Here is a 19395-nt window from a genome sequence, read left to right on the forward strand (position 1 = left end):
GATTTTCAATTAGACACAGGATCACCTGTCTCTATTGTTAACCTTACTACCTACCACGACTTAGGTTCACCTTCATGCTCTCCAGCTGACATCCAGCTCGTGACATTTAACATGAAGAAAATTGACATCAAAGGTCAAATCAAGCTTCAGGCTAGTTATAAAGGAATTCAGAAGGCCATTCCTCTTCTCGTAGTTAACAACTACACTGCATCAAACATTATGGGCATGGATCTATTTAACTTATTTGGTTTCCAGATACATGACAACATTAACGTCGTATCTACTTTGCATCCTACTTCTGACGTTACCGCTCTCCTAGCGCAGTTTCCTGAAGTCTTCGACTCTCAGCTCGGAACAGCCACAGACTACACAGCTCACATACAGCTGAAATCCGGAGCTAAGCCTCGCTTCCTCAAGGCACGTCCAGTACCCCTAGCACTTCAAGACCAGGTCACGAAAGAATTAGAAAGATGGATACAAACTGGAATTGTTGTACCAGTTATTTCCAGTCAATGGGCTACTCCACTCGTGGTAATCAAGAAACCTGATGGTAATGTTCGACTTTGTGGCGATTTTCGATCTACAGTCAACGCACAACTCGACACAGATATCTTTCCTATTCCACGTCCAGAAGACTTATTCCGTCGTCTCTCTGGTGGACAATTCTTCTCTCGAGTTGATCTTAAAGAAGCATATCTCCAGCTACTTTAGACGAAGAATCTAAGAAATTTCTCACACTCAACACTCCTCTCGGACTGCTACAGCTCCAGCGACTCCCCTTCGGTGTTTCATCCTCAGCGGCTATTTTTCAGCGCTATTTGGCTCAACTCACCGCCTCCATTCCCGGTTGTGCTAACTACCTGGATGATATTATTGTTACTGGAAAAGATCATCAGGAACATCTAACCAATCTACGCCTCCTTCTCCAGAAATTGAAAGACAATGGCCTACGAGCGAATCTCGCTAAATGTACATTCTTTCAGCCTCAAGTTCACTACCTAGGACATATACTTGATAAGAATGGAATTCGTCCTAGTACCCAGAATGTCTCAGCGATAGTAAACATGCCAGCCCCTCAGAACCTCAAGCAGCTTCAGTCCTTCATAGGCAAAGCGAACTATTATAATAAGTTCATTCCACGCTTCGCTACAGTGGCAGCTCCATTAAACGCTCTACGTACAAAAGGTGTTAAGTTTCAGTGGACTCCGCAATGCCAACAGGCATGGAAAACAATCAACAACGCCTTAATTCAAGCTATACAACTCACTCATTTTCAGCCCGACAAGATCATCACGCTAGCTACTGACGCTTCAGACTACGGTGTCGGTGCCGTTCTCTCCCAGAAGGATCGTCATGGACAAGAACGCCCCATCGCCTTCGCTTCGAAAACACTTAATGACCATCAACGTCGATACTCACAGATAGAGAAAGAAGCTTTAGCCATCATCTTTGGTATTCGCCGTTTCAATGAATATCTCTATGGCAACCATTTCCTGATCATTACCGATCATAAGCCTCTCGTACACTTATTCCATCCTGGTAATAAGATCCCAGAGAATTCCCTCAGAAAGCTTCAAAGATGGTCCATGTTCCTTTCTGATTATTCCTATCAGATTGTCTATCGAGCCACATCCCAGCATTGTAATGCTGATGCCCTCTCCCGCTTACCCGTTGGTCCTGATACTGCCTTCGATTCTCAGGAATCTGAATGTCTTCAGTTGGACATAGAACTTGAAGATACTGTATCCAGTTTTCCTATTGATGCTACCTGCATAGCTAAAGCTACGGATAAGGACAGTACACTTGCTACTGTACGTACTTACATCCGCAACGGTTGGCCTCTTCAGAGCACACTTCCTGCCCACCTGGCACCTTATCATCGTATGCAGCATCGTCTCACGACTCGTGCCGGAGTTGTATTACTAGAAGCAGGCACCATCTTCCGAGTGGTTATCCCACTTAGCCTACAGAAACAAGTTCTCGGATTATTACACCAAAGCCATTGGGGTATCTCCAGAACAAAGCAACTCGCCCGTCAACACTGCTACTGGCCCGGTATTGATGCCGCCATCGAAAAGCTAATACGTCATTGTGAGCAATGTCAAACGAATCAGAACGCCCCGTCTTCTGATCTTGCTTCATGGCCTCCTGCTACTACTCCATGGGAACGAGTTCACATCGATTTCGCAGGTCCTTTCCTCAATTCCATGTGGTTAATAGTCATCGATTCACTGTCAAACTTTCCATATGTCGTGGATATGCATTCGACTACTACAACCGAAGCTACCATTCGTGCTCTCCAGAAAATCTTTACTACAGAAGGCTTACCGCAAGTACTCATTTCGGATAACGGACCTCAATTTACAGCTACTGCTTTTCAGAACTTTTGTACACATAATGGCATTCGTCATATCCTAGCACCACCTTTTCACCCTCAATCTAATGGTGAAGCTGAACGCTTCGTACAAACATTTAAAAGAAGTATGAAGAAAGCTGTCTCTTCAGGCTTAACTAAAGACCAAGCCTTGCTCCAACTCTTAAACAACTACAGAACTCTACCCGGCGCTGATAATATCACTCCTGCACAGAAGCTCCATGGACGACCTCACAGAACTTTACTTTCTCTGTTACAGCCTCTTCCGGCCCAGCATAAGACATCACCAACGAAGTTCTCCCTCAACGACAAGGTCTACACCAGGACATTCAAATCCAACCCACTCTGGATACCTGGAGTCATCTGCAGATCTTTGGGTCATCGTCTATACGAGATACAGACTACGGAGAAACGTATCTGCCGCCATCAAGATCAGATCCGTCTGCGCTACCGCCCCTGTCCAGCTATTGATGCTATTGCTAAACCTGATAAATCTATTGCTGAACGAGCTTTAGATCATTTAATAACAATGGGTTCCTTTCAGGACGAGACAGCGCCACTCCGCCCAGTTCCAGCCCCGGACAATACAACAGAGAAATCAGCAGCTCCGCCCCAGCATCGCAGTCGCCGCCAGCGCCGCCGCCGTTTCACGCCGTACCGGCGTATTTAGGAGGGGAGGGTGTTGTATGTCCGGCGCTCCCTTTCTCGCTCCACCAGCCAGCTGCACGCGCGCCTGTGTATCATTCTGCTAGCTTCGACGCGCAGCCCTCAGTGCGCGTGCCTGACCATCGAGTGTACTATAAATAGGAGCTCCCTGCCTGCTCAATTGCCCACTTGCCCCGGTGTCCAGCTCCAGAATACACCCTACGTCGAGCACGGAGGCTACTCCTCTTGAAAATGTGCTTCGACCAGGTGGACTGAATTTCTGGCAGTACGAGGTTTCACCTCTGGTCACCGCTCCCTTACCTGTTTCCACTGCCTATGTTCCGTAATTCTTTTACAAGCCATTGTCATTCCCTAATTTACGCAAGCTCCCTTAGTTTCGCTAGGTGGAATTTCTTCAATCAATTGAACTTGCTTTTTAAGAATTCAGGCACTTCAACAAACAAGGACTCTCAAAGACATTTATGTTAGTGTGCCAGATAGTTCTCGACTATCAACGTGTCAATTCACAAAGACTATCTTTTCAAGATAGAAGTGTATATAAAGACTGCAAACCTGTACATATTGTATAAAGACAGCCTTTTCTCAAGATTCAATATTCCTTTTTGCTTCAAAATAAATTTCTGTTATTTGTGTAAATATCATAAAGTGAAGCAATAAAAGTTGTGTTTTGTAAACTTCATCTTTGGGTTACAACATATCCCATCGTCGCCATAATACCTAACTGCGTGGCTCCGACGTAAAGCATCATGTAAAGAAAATTAGTTTTATGTAGCACCGACGCAGACGATGAAATAGAAAAGGGCTTAATTAAGATACAAGCCCAGCATTTGCCTGGTGTTGAAATGTGAAACCACGTAAAACTATCTTGAGGACTGCCGACAGAGGAGTTTGAATCCATCTCCCGAATGCAAGCTCATAGGTACGTGACCCAAAACCGCGTAGCCCCTGCATGTCGTAAGACGCTACTTCCATCCGATTATGTAAATAATAGAATAAAATAATCGAATGAGTTTCAAATATCATTCAGTTGTATCACATTGAATATTCGGATGCGTCATGAATCGATTTTTCGATTTAAGTGTGTGGCGGATTATCAATTGAAATAAGCGAATAGATCAACTCTTATGAAAAATAGAAATACGCCTTTTTCCAAACGTGTCTCCAAATGTTGAAACTAAATAAGTGAATCAACTGTCGTAATAACGTCACTTTTCATACGATTATTTCGAAAGCATTCATTTTTCAATTGCCTCGTTCATTCGAATAAATAATCGAAAAATAATCGAATGGGAAATATCGGATAAAATGAAATAATCGAATAATCGATTATTTTGTATTCGATTATCCCATGAGTAAGCGGGACAGCCAAATAATTTGTACTCTCTCTCTCTCTCTCTCTCTCTCTCTCTCTTGACTTCTAATCCGAAAGTCATGTACATGATTATCTGCTTTTTCTGTGTAGCGGAGAAATTGTAGGACACGAAAGCAAAGTTCTTATCTTTTTTTTTAATCACTACGGGGAGGTGATTTTAAATTATCATTGGCGACGCTTTCCGAAGTGAGACCTGTGGAACACGTGTAATGAAGAAAGTATCCACGTTCTAGTATAGCCCTGGGCAATGCAGAGCGGGTTCACGCTTGGGCAGTACTAGTCTGTTTATTGGCTACTTTGATTGTTTCCTACGGTTATTTGAACGTAGAACGGATGTTGGTTCGAGTTCAGTTGGCGCTTCAGATGCAACGGGCTGCGAATTTAATTACTCCAATTGCGGTGTTACATTTCCTTTCCGTAGAGACCGTTAGCGCCCGATATTGAAAGTAATACTCCACGGTCCGTAGATAAAATACTTCCACAACATCCTCTGCCGCCACAGGAGGCAAATGAACGGCTTTTAACTTGGGAAGGTGGGTAAACGACCACGGAGACCAGGGCAGAGTCTGACATAGTGCCAGGCTCCTATCCTCTCCGACTTCTCTTTCCTATCCCGACGGTTTTAGGTTGGCCAGGCATAGGGATTTCCCCCACATTAGAGTTAAGAAGATGGAGCCATGCTCTGCATTCGGGAGACGCGTGGGTTCGAACCCCACCGTCGCCTGTCCCGAGAATATTTTCTGTGGTTTCACATTCTCACTTCCAAGTAAATGCAGTCACAGTTGTTATTCATGGGCCACACTCGATTCCTTCCATCTCCTTACCGAATTTCATTCATGTCATCTTCATTAGCTCCTCAAGTGAGCTTGGCGTCAGGAAGGGCAGCCAGTCGTAAAGCCATGCTATATAAAATCATATCCCATCATCCCCGACACCATATCAAGGAGCAGTACTGAGCGGTAAACAAACAAGTAATGTCACACTTTGAGTAGGTTAACCAACCTTGTTCTTCCTTCCCTTCTACAGGAATCTGATGGGGTCGCGGGTATGAACTGTCTCAGCCTAGTTTTTCGGCTGAGTACCCTTCCTGACGCTATCCCTATGTGGAGGGATGCGTTCACTATTGCATGTTTCTTACAAGTAAGTCGTCATCGTCTTCCTCACGTTATTACCGTGCGCCAGAACTCTGCCTTTTGTATATAGTATGAACAAATGGCGTTGCGTCTAGGTTACAACAAAGCCCCTTACACACGATGGCGTCACTAAATGCAGCAGAATTGTTCTCATAGTACGTATGTTGCGAACATTAATGGCCGTAAAAATGTGTGCTGAATCAGCGATCATTTTGTTGGACGTAGATCTTGTGACATGGCATGAGAATGTCGTGTGCTGGATCAGCTGCCATATTGTTGGACGTAAATCTTGATAGGTGACGAGGCATGGGAATGTTGTATGCTGAATCAGCTGCCATATTGTTGGACGTAAATCTTGATAGGTGACGTGGCATGGGAATGTTGTATGCTGGATCAGCTGCCATATTGTTGGACGTAGATGATGATAATTGACATGACATGGGAATGTTGTATGCTGAATCAGCGATCATTTTGTGGGACATAGATCTTGATAGGTGACACGGCATGGGAATGTTGTACGCTGGATCAGCTGCCATATTGTTGGACGTAGATGTTGATAGGTGACATGACATGGGAATGTTGTATGCTGAATAAGCTGCCGTATTGTTGGACATAGATCTTGATACGTGACACGGCATGGGAATGTTGTATGCTGGATCAGCTGCCATATTGTTGGACATAGATCATGATAGGTGACACGGCATGGGAATGTTGTATGCTGGATCAGCTGCCATATTGTTGGACATAGATCATGATAGGTGACACGGCATGGGAATATTGTATGCTGGATCAGCTGCCATATTGTTGGACGTAGATCCTGATAGGTGACATGAGATGGGAATGTTGTATGCTGGATCAGCTGCCACATTGTTGGGCGTAGATCTTGATAGGTGACACGGCATGGGAATGTTGTATGCTAGATCAGCTGCCACATTGTTGGACGTAGATCATGATAGGTGACACGGGATGGGAATGTTGTATGCTGGATCAGCTGCCATGTTGTTGGACGTAGATCATGATAGGTGACACGCCATGGGAATGTTGTATGCTGGATCATCTGCCATATTGTTGGACGTAGATCATGATAGGTGACACGCCATGGGAATGTTGTATGCTGGATCAGCTGCCATATTGTTGGGCGTAGATCATGATAGGTGACACGCCATGGGAATGTTGTATGCTGGATCAGCTGCCTTATTGTTGGGCGTAGATATTGATAAGTGATATGGCATGGCAATGTTGTGTGCTGCATCAGCTGCCATATTACTGGACGTAGATCTTGATAAGTGACATGCCATGGGAATGTTGTGTGCTGCATCAGCTGCCATATTGTTGGACGTAAATCTTGATAGGTGACGTGGCATGGGAATGTTGTATTCTGGATCAGCTGCCATATTGTTGGACGTAGATGTTGATAGGTGACATGACATGGGAATGTTGTATGCTGGATCAGCTGCCATATTGTTGGACATAGATCTTGATAATTGACACGGCATGGGAATGTTGTATGCTGGATCAGCTGCCATATTGTTGGACGTAGATCTTGGTAGGTGACGTGGCATGGGAATGTTGAATGCTGGATCAGCTGCCATATTGCTGGACGTAGATCTTGATAGGTGACATGACATGGGAATGTTGTGTGCTGCATCAGCTGCCATATTGTTGGACGTAAATCTTGATAGGTGACGTGGCATGGTAATATTGTATGCTGGATCAGCTGCCATATTGTTGGACGTAGATCTTGATATGGACGTAGATCTTGATAGGTGACACGGCATGGGAATGTTGTGTGCTGGATAAGCTGCCATGTTACTGGACGTAGATCTTGATAGGTGACATGGAATGGGAATGTTGTGTGCTGCATCAGCTGCCATATTGTTGGACGTAGATCTTGATAGGTGACATGGCATGGGAATGTTGTGTGCTGCATCAGCTGCCATATTGTTGGACGTAAATCTTGATAGGTGACGTGGCATGGTAATGTTGTATGCTGGATCAGCTGCCATATTGTTGGACGTAGATCTTGATAGGTGACACGGCATGGAAATGTTGTATGCTGGATCAGCTGCCATATTGTTGGACGTAGATCTTGGAAGATGACACGGCATGGGAACATTGCGTGCTGAATCAGCTGCCATATTGTTGGACGTAGATCTTGATAGGTGACATGGCATGGGAATTTTGCGTGCTGGATCAGCTACGATATTGTTGGACGTAGGCCATGATGTATCTCCCCTGTGGGTGGAGTGAAAGGATGCAGTATGTCGTAAGTGGCTACTGAGAAGGGACCAACCAAAGTATTCTAAGCCCAGAAACTTATCCATGATTCTATGCTTTCCCTTGTAGCGTAGGAATTGCTAACTCTCCTGCTCGAAAAGACGAGACGGCTCACGTTGATGCCGCTTGGATATGCTCGTCTCCTTATTGTATCCAATTTACTCGGTACGCAGATCGCTCAACATTCCGTGTGCTGAAGGCGTAAGAATTTCTAGCAACAACGATATCGGTGATACACGAATGTACCGTGATAGGCTGTGTATGATCTCGGGAAGGTGCTCAAGAACTCCTTAAGTCAGTAGGAGTAGCAGGAGTGAGGTAAGCAAAATCACTGTATTGGGATCGATCCCATGACCTTATTGTTGTATAATTTTCAAATCAACATGGTAGTTAGGGGTTACTGCTTGTTGTTGTTGTTAGACCTGCGTGGCAAGACAGTATTGTATCGATCGTTCGCTTTTTTCTATAAAGGTGGTACGAAAGAGGAAATTTGTGTCAGCACAAAAAAGAACCTGCAAATTATTTAATGGTCGCGTGATCGTCCTTTCTGTGAGCGCAGCAGCGCCGACCGATCGATTTATTGTGACTCATTACGCCATATACCTGCTGTCATGATGTTCTGTTGTTTATAGGAGCTAAAAAAAGTATATTACATTGTTGTGTTCGCACTTCGTAAATCATATTGGGGTAAGACTGACAACATTTATTTTCTTGTTTTATTTTCGATCTTTTCAGACGCTATCAGCGATTCTTATCCTGTGAAGTTCAGTTGTCCTTGCTGACAGGTAGCATTGACAATGAAGTTAAATTAATTTTAACAATCTGGGTGGATTTGTTTCACTTTACAGTTGCCTAGTTGTACTTCGTCTTAAAACAACGATCACCATCACCACATACATCTTCACGCTTACACACTCAGTGGTTCGCGAATGATACATTTCTTTTTAATGTAGAAAACACTTCTTAGCAGACAATGTAGGGGTCCCCATACTACGACAAACATAAAATCAAGCAATTTCCTCAATTGTGTCGAAAGTTTAAGGTGCTAAAGGGTCCGGACGGGTTTCGAATTGTGAGTCTTGGATAGCTCTATCAAACTAAGAAAACGAATTTCGAAAATCTCTTCCGGCCTAAATGCAGTTCCGAAAAAACAGCCTAAAATCGCTTTTTCCCGAGCTTGTTTAATTTTTTATTCAAATCCGAGCCAAATCAACTTATTTACATAATTCTTACTGCAATGTATACCTTGGTTCAAATACCCTCAGGCGTTTTATGATTTCTTGAAAAATGTCCGCACCGAATGTAGTTATAAGGGCTTAAGTGAAACTCTGGATTGACTCACATTAGCGCTCGTAGTGGTGCTTAAGTGAAACAATGCACTGACTCACAATAGCGCTCGGAGTAGTACTAAAAGGCAAAGTGCTAACCTAATCGACCGGATAACGATTATTAAGAAAATATTGTAATTTTTTAGGAACATGTAAAGAATATATTCTCATACTTTATTATATTTTATCTACCTAAAATTCGTAGCTCATATCCCTAATATATTTTCAACACTCAGTTGCTTGCCTGAAGGGCTACAGCTGTGGATTTTCGTATTTCATTTCCTTTGTACATAACTGTTTTAGGCTATAGAGTTGTGCAAAAAGGCGTGCAGACTCGCTCAAACTCACAAGAAATGAGTTCAGAGTTTTTGCTTAAGCACTGTGTTCAGTGAATGTTTGGAAGGACCGAACTCGTAAAGGTGTTCAACTTCACTAAACAAATGAGTCTGCCGAACAGTCAATGCTGTCTGATCACAGTGAGAATTAACGAGTCTGGACAGATCGAGCAGCTCGCGAACTCGGAAGTTCGACTGTCTGACTCATGTTGTATGCTGGATCAGCTGCCATATTGTTGGACGTAGATTTTGGTAGATGACACGGCATGGGAATGTTGTATGCTCCATCAGCTGCTATATTGTTGTTAGACGTAGATCTTGGTACGTGACATTGCATGCGAATGTTGTATGCTGCATCAGCTACCATGTTGTTGTTTGACGTAGATTTTGATAGGTGACATGGCATGGGAATGTTCTGTGCTGGATCAGCTGCCATATTGTTGGACGTAGATCTTGATAGGATACACGGCATGGGAAAGTTGTATGCTGGATCAGCTGCCATATTGTTGGACGCAGATCATGAAGTTACATGTTTCTTTCGATGTATCTCCCCTGTGCTTGAGCTTGTTACCGTGTTCTGAGTTTAGGTGGACTCGACAGCTCATTTTGACTGCGCAGCAGTGAGTCTGTCGAGACTCGTTCATTCATGAGTCTCTTCCTGTTCGTTCTAGCAGCAGACTTGTTCTCTGTACAAACGATCCGGGTAGTCGAAGTGAAGACAGAGTGAACTCAGACTCACTCATTGCACGGGTCTAGCAGGCTGTTAATGTAGGGGATGTAGAAATTAAACTTAAAGACGTATATTGGTTTCTTTAATGGTTTATTGTTTCAACGTCCGTGGTTGGCGGCGGAATCATTCTCCAACGGCGACTTGGACTCACCATTTTTGCTAACCGGCATCCTCTGATTGTTTTCATTTTTTCCCGCCATGTGGCGCACTGTGCCTGACCTGTTTTGGCACGTCTTTACTCGCCCATAATGAAATTCCCAACACCACGTGAACACTATACGGAGTGCTCATCTGCTGATCAGAAAAGAATAGATCCTTCATAGGACGGTAAATGTTTGCTCGGCTAACATAAACTGAATAACTCACGCTAGGTGTTTTTGGACGAATTCATGGGGAAACAATACCTTGTTACTTTGCTTCCGTACGTACAAACAGCACGCTAAAATGCGACAATTCTAGATTTCTTCCCACATATGTAGCCATTCATCGACGCATGCGCAATGCTCTCTTTCTTCGAATAACAACGCTTCATTAGGACAATCCCTTGCTTTTTTAACATTCCAATTGAGCCTCTATGTACTGCGTGTTAACAGCCAACCTCTAGTAGATCTTGTTCGTCTGCCGACTTTGACATCCTGCCAGTATCTCTTGAACCCATCAATCAGCTCTTTCTTTCGCTCTCCTGGTAAAGACCCTTTCCGTCTTCTGGGTTCTGACCACTATAAATCCATGATGTCTTTTCACAGTCCTCCTGAAAGTATCCCAGTCAGTGATTTCATCCTCCGAAATATCTATAATTCGCAGATCTTTCTCACACTCTACGAAACATCTTAACTTAGATGCCTTTGGATTCAGAAAATTCCAGGTTTTGTGTGTGAATCGTTCGTTATTCATACGGAATATATGCCCTTAAAATGGCAATCTTCTCTATTTAATTGCTGTAATGTTTGGTTCTATCTTGCTGTATATTTCTTTGTTGGACCTTAATGGAACCTGAAACATATATATAAATTTGTTGCATGATTCTTGTGATCACCTGTAATTTTAGGCAGTTTTCTACGTCTGAAGCTAGAGTATCTTGGTATGAAATACGCCATCCCGCCATTATTCTCTCGCGGTGATATTTCGCAGCCTGTTGCTACGTACTCATAAATCATTGCTGCATGTGCGCATATATATTTCACATCGCATGCATACATTATCGGTAACCATATCATTTAAATTGTAAATGCATGTCGCTAAACGATGAATATATGTGTGATTTTTTCAAACGATGACGTATTTCCAGTCATTACAATGCCAGCTCTATGTGTTATGTTAATTGATAGATATTAAAACTGTGTAGAAAGATAATTTTTAAACTGCCATTACGCTAGAGGACGTTGCAGGGCACACACATTTTACTCAACACAAAACCTCTGGATTTACTGAAAAATAGTGAAAACGATGGACGATCACGCTTTTGCCTGTTTACATTACGGCGTGGCCTGCAAAGCAGCTTGTGGTTCCCATCCCTACGCCTGCCTTGGATTTTTTCTTCTGGACTTCATAAAGTAAGAGAAGTTTCCCTGTTTTCTTCCTCAGAAAGAAAAGAATAGAGCTTAATTCACATTGAATACACCTTTCGTGCTAGGGAGTAAGATAACAGGTAATATCGGCTCTTCACAGTATAAGTCCCTGATTCATTTTCAACAGTTAGGTGAAGTGAAAACGATTATTAAATATAAACTCACATTTATAGAATCTAAACTGGAGCTAGTTATAGTTGGGGTCACTACTTTCCAGCGACAGCTCGGTGTCTATTAGCGACTTAACGGATTTACTACCTCTACTGCAGCCAGTGTTGCCAAATCGGCTACTGCACTCTACATGAGAGAGTGAGGAAGAAAGTGGTTTGGAAACCTCTCCAAAACAAACAAGGATCACTTAAAACTCGTTAACTCAGCAGGGTGCATGGTGTGATTGACTACTGGCTTCCAGCTCGCTTTTAGGAACTGAGGTAGTCATGTTTTGTCCCCAACTATAAACAAATATTTCAGTTACCATTAAGTGAAAATTATGTGATGGGTTTCTGATAAAAAGAAACTTTTTCCTTTGCGAAAAGCTAATGATCACGAATATGTCTTTCAGTAAAGAAAACTCAAATATTGATAACGATAGCCGCAGCATCTTTGGCGACCAAGGCCTACGTTACCGACTAATGTGATGTCACTGGCGGTTCTCTTGCCATTTCAATACACATTATTGGTACAAATCCACAGCCGCGGCATCTTTGGCGACCAAGGCCTACGTTACCGACTAATGTGATGTCACTGGCGGTTCACTTGTCATTTCAACACACACTATTTGTACAAATTCACAGCCGCGGCATCTTTGGCGACCAAGGCCTACGGTAACGACTTATGTGACGTAATTTCCGTCACATAATTTGTCGCGTCACGTTACACAGAATTTCGGATGGTTCCCAGCGATAAGACATAATATTCATGTCAAAATGAAAATACAATTTTCTGAAATATGTTGATATAAGCGTATTCATTTCAAATCGTCTACAATTAATCCTGTCTCCGTTTTTAAAAATTCAAACGTATGTCCTGAAATGCAGCTACTTTTTACTTAGCTGTGGCACAAAACATTTGTAGGTTGTTCCGTCTGTCTTAAAAACTGATTCTTTCAACATGCCCTATATTTAGGCATGAGGAGCCGTAAGATCCGGGGCCTACGGTACTAGCATGAAGTATACGGGAAACTAGGTGATCTCCTCAGTGCCGTTGCAGGACGGTAAGTGACTCCCCCGCGGTGTAAACTGTAACTCCATCTTGCTGCGTCCCTTGTCGTTAGAGGGGGTAAGTTTCTGATGCGACAAAAACGGTGCACATCCCGCACGAATGGGGTAATAGTGAGGTCTCTGTTAGACGCTGAGGAACTTGAATGCGGTATGCAAATCAACTCAGCTCTTTAAACATCGCTCAAACCTATGTTCGATGCAGACTGCGCTCTGGAGGCTGTAGCACCTGTTGGAGAAGTCGTCGATGATTTTCGTTGGTGGTGACGGTTCTTGCGCGCCCTCTTGTTCCTTTCGTAGATAATAAGGCTGATCGTGTATGACGGAACTTGATGTCGATGGCTAACATTCTTTTGCCTTGTTATAAAGTCGCTCCTTATACTGTTTTATAACGTGAAGCAAACTGACGCCTCACTCTGTAGCCGAAAAAGACATAAATATGTCTTTCGGCCATGGCCATTCATTAACGACTGCTAATTTCAGATGGCAACCAGCCATAAGACATAGTCTGCACGGTTGCTGGGTAGTATTGTCTGGCCATCCACCCATACCTTACATCACAGCCTGCACGGTTGCTAGGTAGCATTGTTTGGTCATCCACCCATACCGTACATCACAGCCTGCACGGTTGCTTGGTAACATTGTCTGGCCATCCACTCATACCGTACATCACAGCCTGCACGGTTGCTTGGTAACATTGTCTGGCCATCCACCCATACCGTACATCACAGCCTGCACGGTTGCTTGGTAACCTTGTCTGGCCAACAACCCGTACCTTACATCACAGCCTGCACGGTTGCTAACTACCATCACGCAAATTTTCACATAGTCCCAGCCATACGACATATTTATAACAAATAATTTTCAAAGATAAACACTTTCTCCTCTGATGTTAAGACCCAGAATTGCAGAAATCAACACAACACTGAATTCACAATATGTCAATTACAATCAATAAATAAATACTTCGTTGCTAGGGAAACGTGATCAGCAGATGAGCAATACTTTGTGGGTTTTTTTTTTTTTTTGCGCATACCGTATTACCACAACATCCTAAAAAAAAACACTGTCAATGTGTTTGAAACGTAGTAGTTAAGAAATGACACTGTAACACAAACACTTTGAACTTATCTGTGGTGATCGGACCCCTCTAGCTAGGATTGTTTCCTGACCCTTTCACTAACACACTTACAAGTCGAGTCGTTCTGGCGAGAAATGGAGGAGTGAAGAACACTTCTCACGTCGTGTTCCGCTAGATACAGCACGCTGACCCTATGGCCCCATCACAGGAGATAAGACCGCAAACTCTCGAGGAGGGAGCGCGATATTCATGCTCGCTACAGTGATATCGATTTTGGATTTAAGGTCGCACCATACAAGGACTAATAAGCATTCATCTCTTGTGGAGTTTAAATCAGCAGCAGCGGATTAGACGATGTGAACTGAACTCCCTCCTCCGTGATCTGGGTTAAGCACCCCTAATTGCCAGGTCGCACCTCATGAAATAGTTGCTCGCACCACATAAACTTAACCATGGTTAACGCCAAGTGGATTACACACTCATAGGGCTCACAGTTTTGAAGTCGAAACACGAATAATTTTAGCTGTTTTACGTCTCACTAAATACTTTTACAAATTTTGGAGACACCGAGGTGCCGGGGATTTTGTCTCGCAGGACTTCTTGTACGTGCCGATAACTCTACCGACACGAGGCTGACAGATTTAGAACCAATATCTAATTACGCGAGAATCTTTCCTGTTGATCCACCTTTTGCTCTCTTAGCTGCCATTTATCTACCGATACGAGGCTATCAGATTTGCAACCCATCTCTAAATACGCGAGAATCCTTCTTGTTGATTTTTATTTTGTTCTGTTACCTGGCTTGTGGGCTTGGTCCGTTGATTTCTAATTTAGAAACATTCTTCGGTATAAGTGTCAAATCTATCGTAACGAGATTATGAAGACAGTGAAATGAGATATGGTTTTGTAGAGGTATCTAAGAACCATGTGAACAGGCATTTCTGGAGCGCCGACAAATACGGCATTGCGCTGTGGACGGAATTTTTCCGGACGACCTCAAGTTGGGCATAAACGTCAATCACGGAACTTTTCCGGGCGAACTACTGAAGAGGATAATATAATAATTTCGTGACGTAGCTGTTGTAAGATCGCGCCGCCAGCCGTGCTCGGCCCCCCGGAGCTTCGTTCGCCGTCGAACTAGAACAACGCTGAAACAAGACGAAACAAGCCTAAGAGTCCTTCATGTACATGCCCTTCGTGGGCGATACCTACTAATAGTTGTACTTCCCTAGTACCATATAGTACCGGCAATCGAACTCCTATTCTTCCAGACTGGAATGATGTTGATGGTGATGATGGTGTGTAATTATTATTATTATTATTATTATTATTATTATTGAAAAATGAAAATCGAATCCTGTTTCTTTTTTTTTTGTTATTTGTTTTACGTCGCACCGACACAGATAGGTCTTATGGCGACGATGGGATAGGAGAGGCCTAGGAAGTGGAAGGAAGCGGCCGTGGCCTTAATTAAGGCACAGCCCCGGCATTTGCCTGGTGTGAAAATGGGAAACCACGGAAAACCATCTTCAGGGCTGCCGACAGTGGGGCTCGAACCCACTATCTCCCGATTACTGGATACTGACCGCACTTAAGCGACTGCAGCTATCGAGCTCGGTGAATCCTGTTTCTAGTCATTCGATCGGGTCAGGAATGGAACGAATGAAGCCCCATCTGCCGAAGCCTGTCACACTCCTCTGGGGTAATCATTAATGACTGACAGATGAAATGAAATGATATTGGAGAGTGTTGCTGGAATGAAAGACGAGAGGGAAAATCAGAATACGTGGAGAAGAACCTGTCCCGTCCTTGTCCAGCAGAAATGTCACATGGAGTGATCGGAATTTGATCCACGGAACCCAGATGTGCGAGGTCAGCGCATTGCCGCCTGAGCCACGGAGAATCTATTATTATTATTATTATTATTATTATTATTATTATTATTATTATTATTATTATTATTAAAACGGGCCTAAGGTATAGGTCATCGACCCCTCCGGGTTAGAACGTGTCACGTATTCGTGGTTCTAAAGTTGACACCTGTTCTGCAGCTACTACAATATAAACAGACTTTGACACGCCACTTCATTGCGTCGCCAACCCTGCGAGCTGCGTAGTTAATTACTAGTTGGTAATTGAATATAAAAACAAGCCATGGTCGGGAGTCACGTGTGAGAGTGCGGCGCTATGTTGTCTGTCGCGGTGGATTGCGCGACCGAAAGAGTAAATTGAGTAATATTTTAATGTTAATTAATTATTACCAAAATTGTGTGGAGTAACATATTTTTACAATTTAGGCTACGTAATTATCGAATGTAATGGGGAATGGGAATATTTCATTTTTCCGCAATCAAGAAAAAAATTATGTTGCTTGATTGTATTTGTGTTGTTAAACCCCACGTCGGCCACGCGGTTTAACGGTAGTGAGCCTTCCTCTAACCTGGACGCCTCGGGTTCTGTTACCGGCCAGGTCATTGATTTTAACCGAAATCTGAAGAACCATTGAGGAGCTAACTGATGGTGAGATAGCGTCCCCGGTATAGAAAGCCAAGAATAACGGCCGAGTGGGTTCGTCGCGCTGACGTAATATGCAGTTCTCCGGCCTGAGCAACATTCACTTGGTGCATCAGGGCTGAATCGCCATGGGGTTTGGTCATCATTAAAGAGGTCTCCTCCCCTGTGAGGCATCGCACTTAACTACCAGATCAGGCGCATTATCATGACAGTTTTCACAGAGCACAGCACTTCTTGTAACAAGCTACGCACCTGCCTTTGCACCGTTCTTAAAGCCCCTACACACTATCCAATCTGTTGGGCCTGATCTGCAGGATCCCTGCCGATCGGGTGGTTTGTGAGCTTGTCGGGACAAATCGGGGCGACCACACAATCCCCCAACTCACTGTTGCGACATTCTGCAAGTTGGGTCGTGTGTAGGGCGGTTGTCGATATCCTTTCCTAAAATCGAATGGTTCTGGTTCTTTAATAACGTTTGTCTAAAAAAAATTCTCTGTAATGACCACTTTTAGCCCAATATTTTTTTCTCTTTCGTATCGACTTCAGTGACAAGAAAAAACCAAACCAAACCAAACCCCATGGCACTACAGCCCTTGAAGGGCCTTGGCCTACCAAGCGACCGCTGCTAAGCCCGAAGGCCTGCAGATTACGAGGTGTCGTGTGGTCAGCACGATGAATCCTCTCGGCCGTTAATCTTGGCTTTCTAGATCTAGACCGGACCGCTATCTCACCGTCAGATAGCTCCTCAATTCTAATCACGTAGGCTGAGTGGACCTCGGACCAGCCCTCATGTCCAGGTAAAAATCCCTGACCTGGCCGGGAATCGAACCCGGGGCCTCTGGGTAAAAGACAGACACGCTACCCCTACACCACGGGGCCGGCTCGGTGTCAAGAAAGTCAATGCAATTCCTATTTTTTTTAAACTTACAAAATGATCGCGCGTGTTTTAGAGCAGGGCTCGCCAGGTCAGGTTGAGCAGATTGTGCCGTGTGGAGACCAGCGCCCGATGTACTGCGCCATCTACACAGCAGATCGGACCCAGCACACAACCGTTAGTCCCCCACTTCACAAAATGACACGTGTTATTAAATGGTAGCGGTCGAAACAGAGCACCGCACTTCGCACTGGACTTCGTAACAAACGGTGCACCATCCCTACCACCGCAACTGCAAATTGATATTCCATTTGTTTAGTTATTCTGTTAATAGCTTGGGTACATACAGTCTTACTCAAGTGAATAGATTAAAGTCTTCTTCTACCACTTTTCCCACAGTTGTGAAGTCGCGAGTGCGAACTGTGTCCCACATGTGGATTTGTCCCTATTTTACGTCCGGATGCTCTTCCTGACGCCAATCCTATCTTGCTTGCTTCTTCTATAAAGGGGCCCAACATCTAAGGTCATCGGCCCCCAATCCTATCTGTAGGGTGCATCCACTATTGAGTGTTTCTGAATGTGAAGAGACCAACACAAACACCCAGTCCCTGATTCAGAAGAATTAATCAGACCTTTGGGTCACAGGGGCCCCGGGTTCGATTCCCGGCAGAGTCGGGAATTTTAATCATCATTGGTTAATTTCTCTGGCACGGGGGCTGGGTATGTGTGTCGTCTTCATTATCATTTCATCCTCATCATGACGCGCATGTGGCCTACGGGCGTGAATTCAGTAGACCTGCACCCGATGAGCCGAACATGTCTTCGGAATTTCCCGGCATTAAAAGCCATACGCCGTTTCATTTCTATTATTATGAACATTATTTTTATTATTCTTACTATTAGTGATGACGATGTTTGTTGTTTAAAGGGACCTAACATCTAGGTCACCGGTCCCTCTTACTGTAGTTGTTTGAATGTGGCAATTTAAGTGTCATAAAGACGATATCTAATATAATTCCAACTCTGATTGTGCCATCTCTGAAATGACATCGTGTACTTAAATTATGGAGGGTCCTAAAGTCACTGTCGCTGAGGGAATTCTCTGCTGAATGGTTTGGGAATGGTTTCTGCTATGAGTTGGTCCTGGCACCAGTCAGAAAGTTGTGGCTGCCAGACTCTCCAGCCTTGACCTACCACTATCTCAGCCGCTCATCGTGGTAGCAGTGCCAAGCGGTCCGTCATCCTCGAATCGGGAACAGACTATTACAAGACGCAAGTGTATTCCTACGAGAATAGAAGCATGTCGTAATCGAACTACAGAATATACAGTGCCGTCATACCCTGTTCTCTGTACGAGGATTTTCTTTAACTTCTTCTTAATAACATACACCCGCCCAGCCAAACCCACGAAATTTTGCCGAAAAATGAAACAGCAGTTTATGTTGGTAATGGAATCTTACAACATCTCTGCCCCGCCCAGGGCCAACCTGTTATCTGGGTCTAGCAGTTCACTTGTGTTGACTGGCAGCATACCCTCACTTTTTCTTCCACGCTCGGTTTAATGAGATCAAGATAGCCAAACCATCAAGTTATAACAATTTGATAGACTGGAAACCGTAACCAATATTCATAATTATTCATATATCTTCCTTTAAGTGGATAGGTGGTTTGCAAGAAAACTAGTTGAAAGTAAACACTGTGTTTCAATCCCCTGTATGTAGTGTGAAAAGCTCTGTTTGATTTCCATTCGGGATGGACGCGCTTGAATACAGCCTAAAGAATTAAACTAATAATTTGGAATAGTTTTATTAATTTATAAGATGAGAAAATACATTTTCATTGAATTTAGTTCGTATGTTACTCAATACGTGTGGTTTGGACGGGGACGAACATGTAAGGCTACTAGGGGATAGACTGGCATGATAC

General features: G+C 43.8%; 1 protein-coding gene across 1 annotated transcript in view; it reads left to right on the forward strand.

Annotated features, from left to right (window-relative positions):
* The window catches only part of LOC136876864 (insulin-like growth factor-binding protein complex acid labile subunit), a 681223-nt gene that overhangs the window by 54708 nt on the left and 607120 nt on the right, over positions 1 to 19395 (forward strand). The gene's annotated exons all lie outside the window — the stretch shown is intronic.

The sequence above is a fragment of the Anabrus simplex genome, chromosome 7 (assembly GCF_040414725.1).
Source record: "Anabrus simplex isolate iqAnaSimp1 chromosome 7, ASM4041472v1, whole genome shotgun sequence".
Taxonomy (NCBI): Eukaryota; Metazoa; Arthropoda; class Insecta; order Orthoptera; family Tettigoniidae; genus Anabrus; species Anabrus simplex.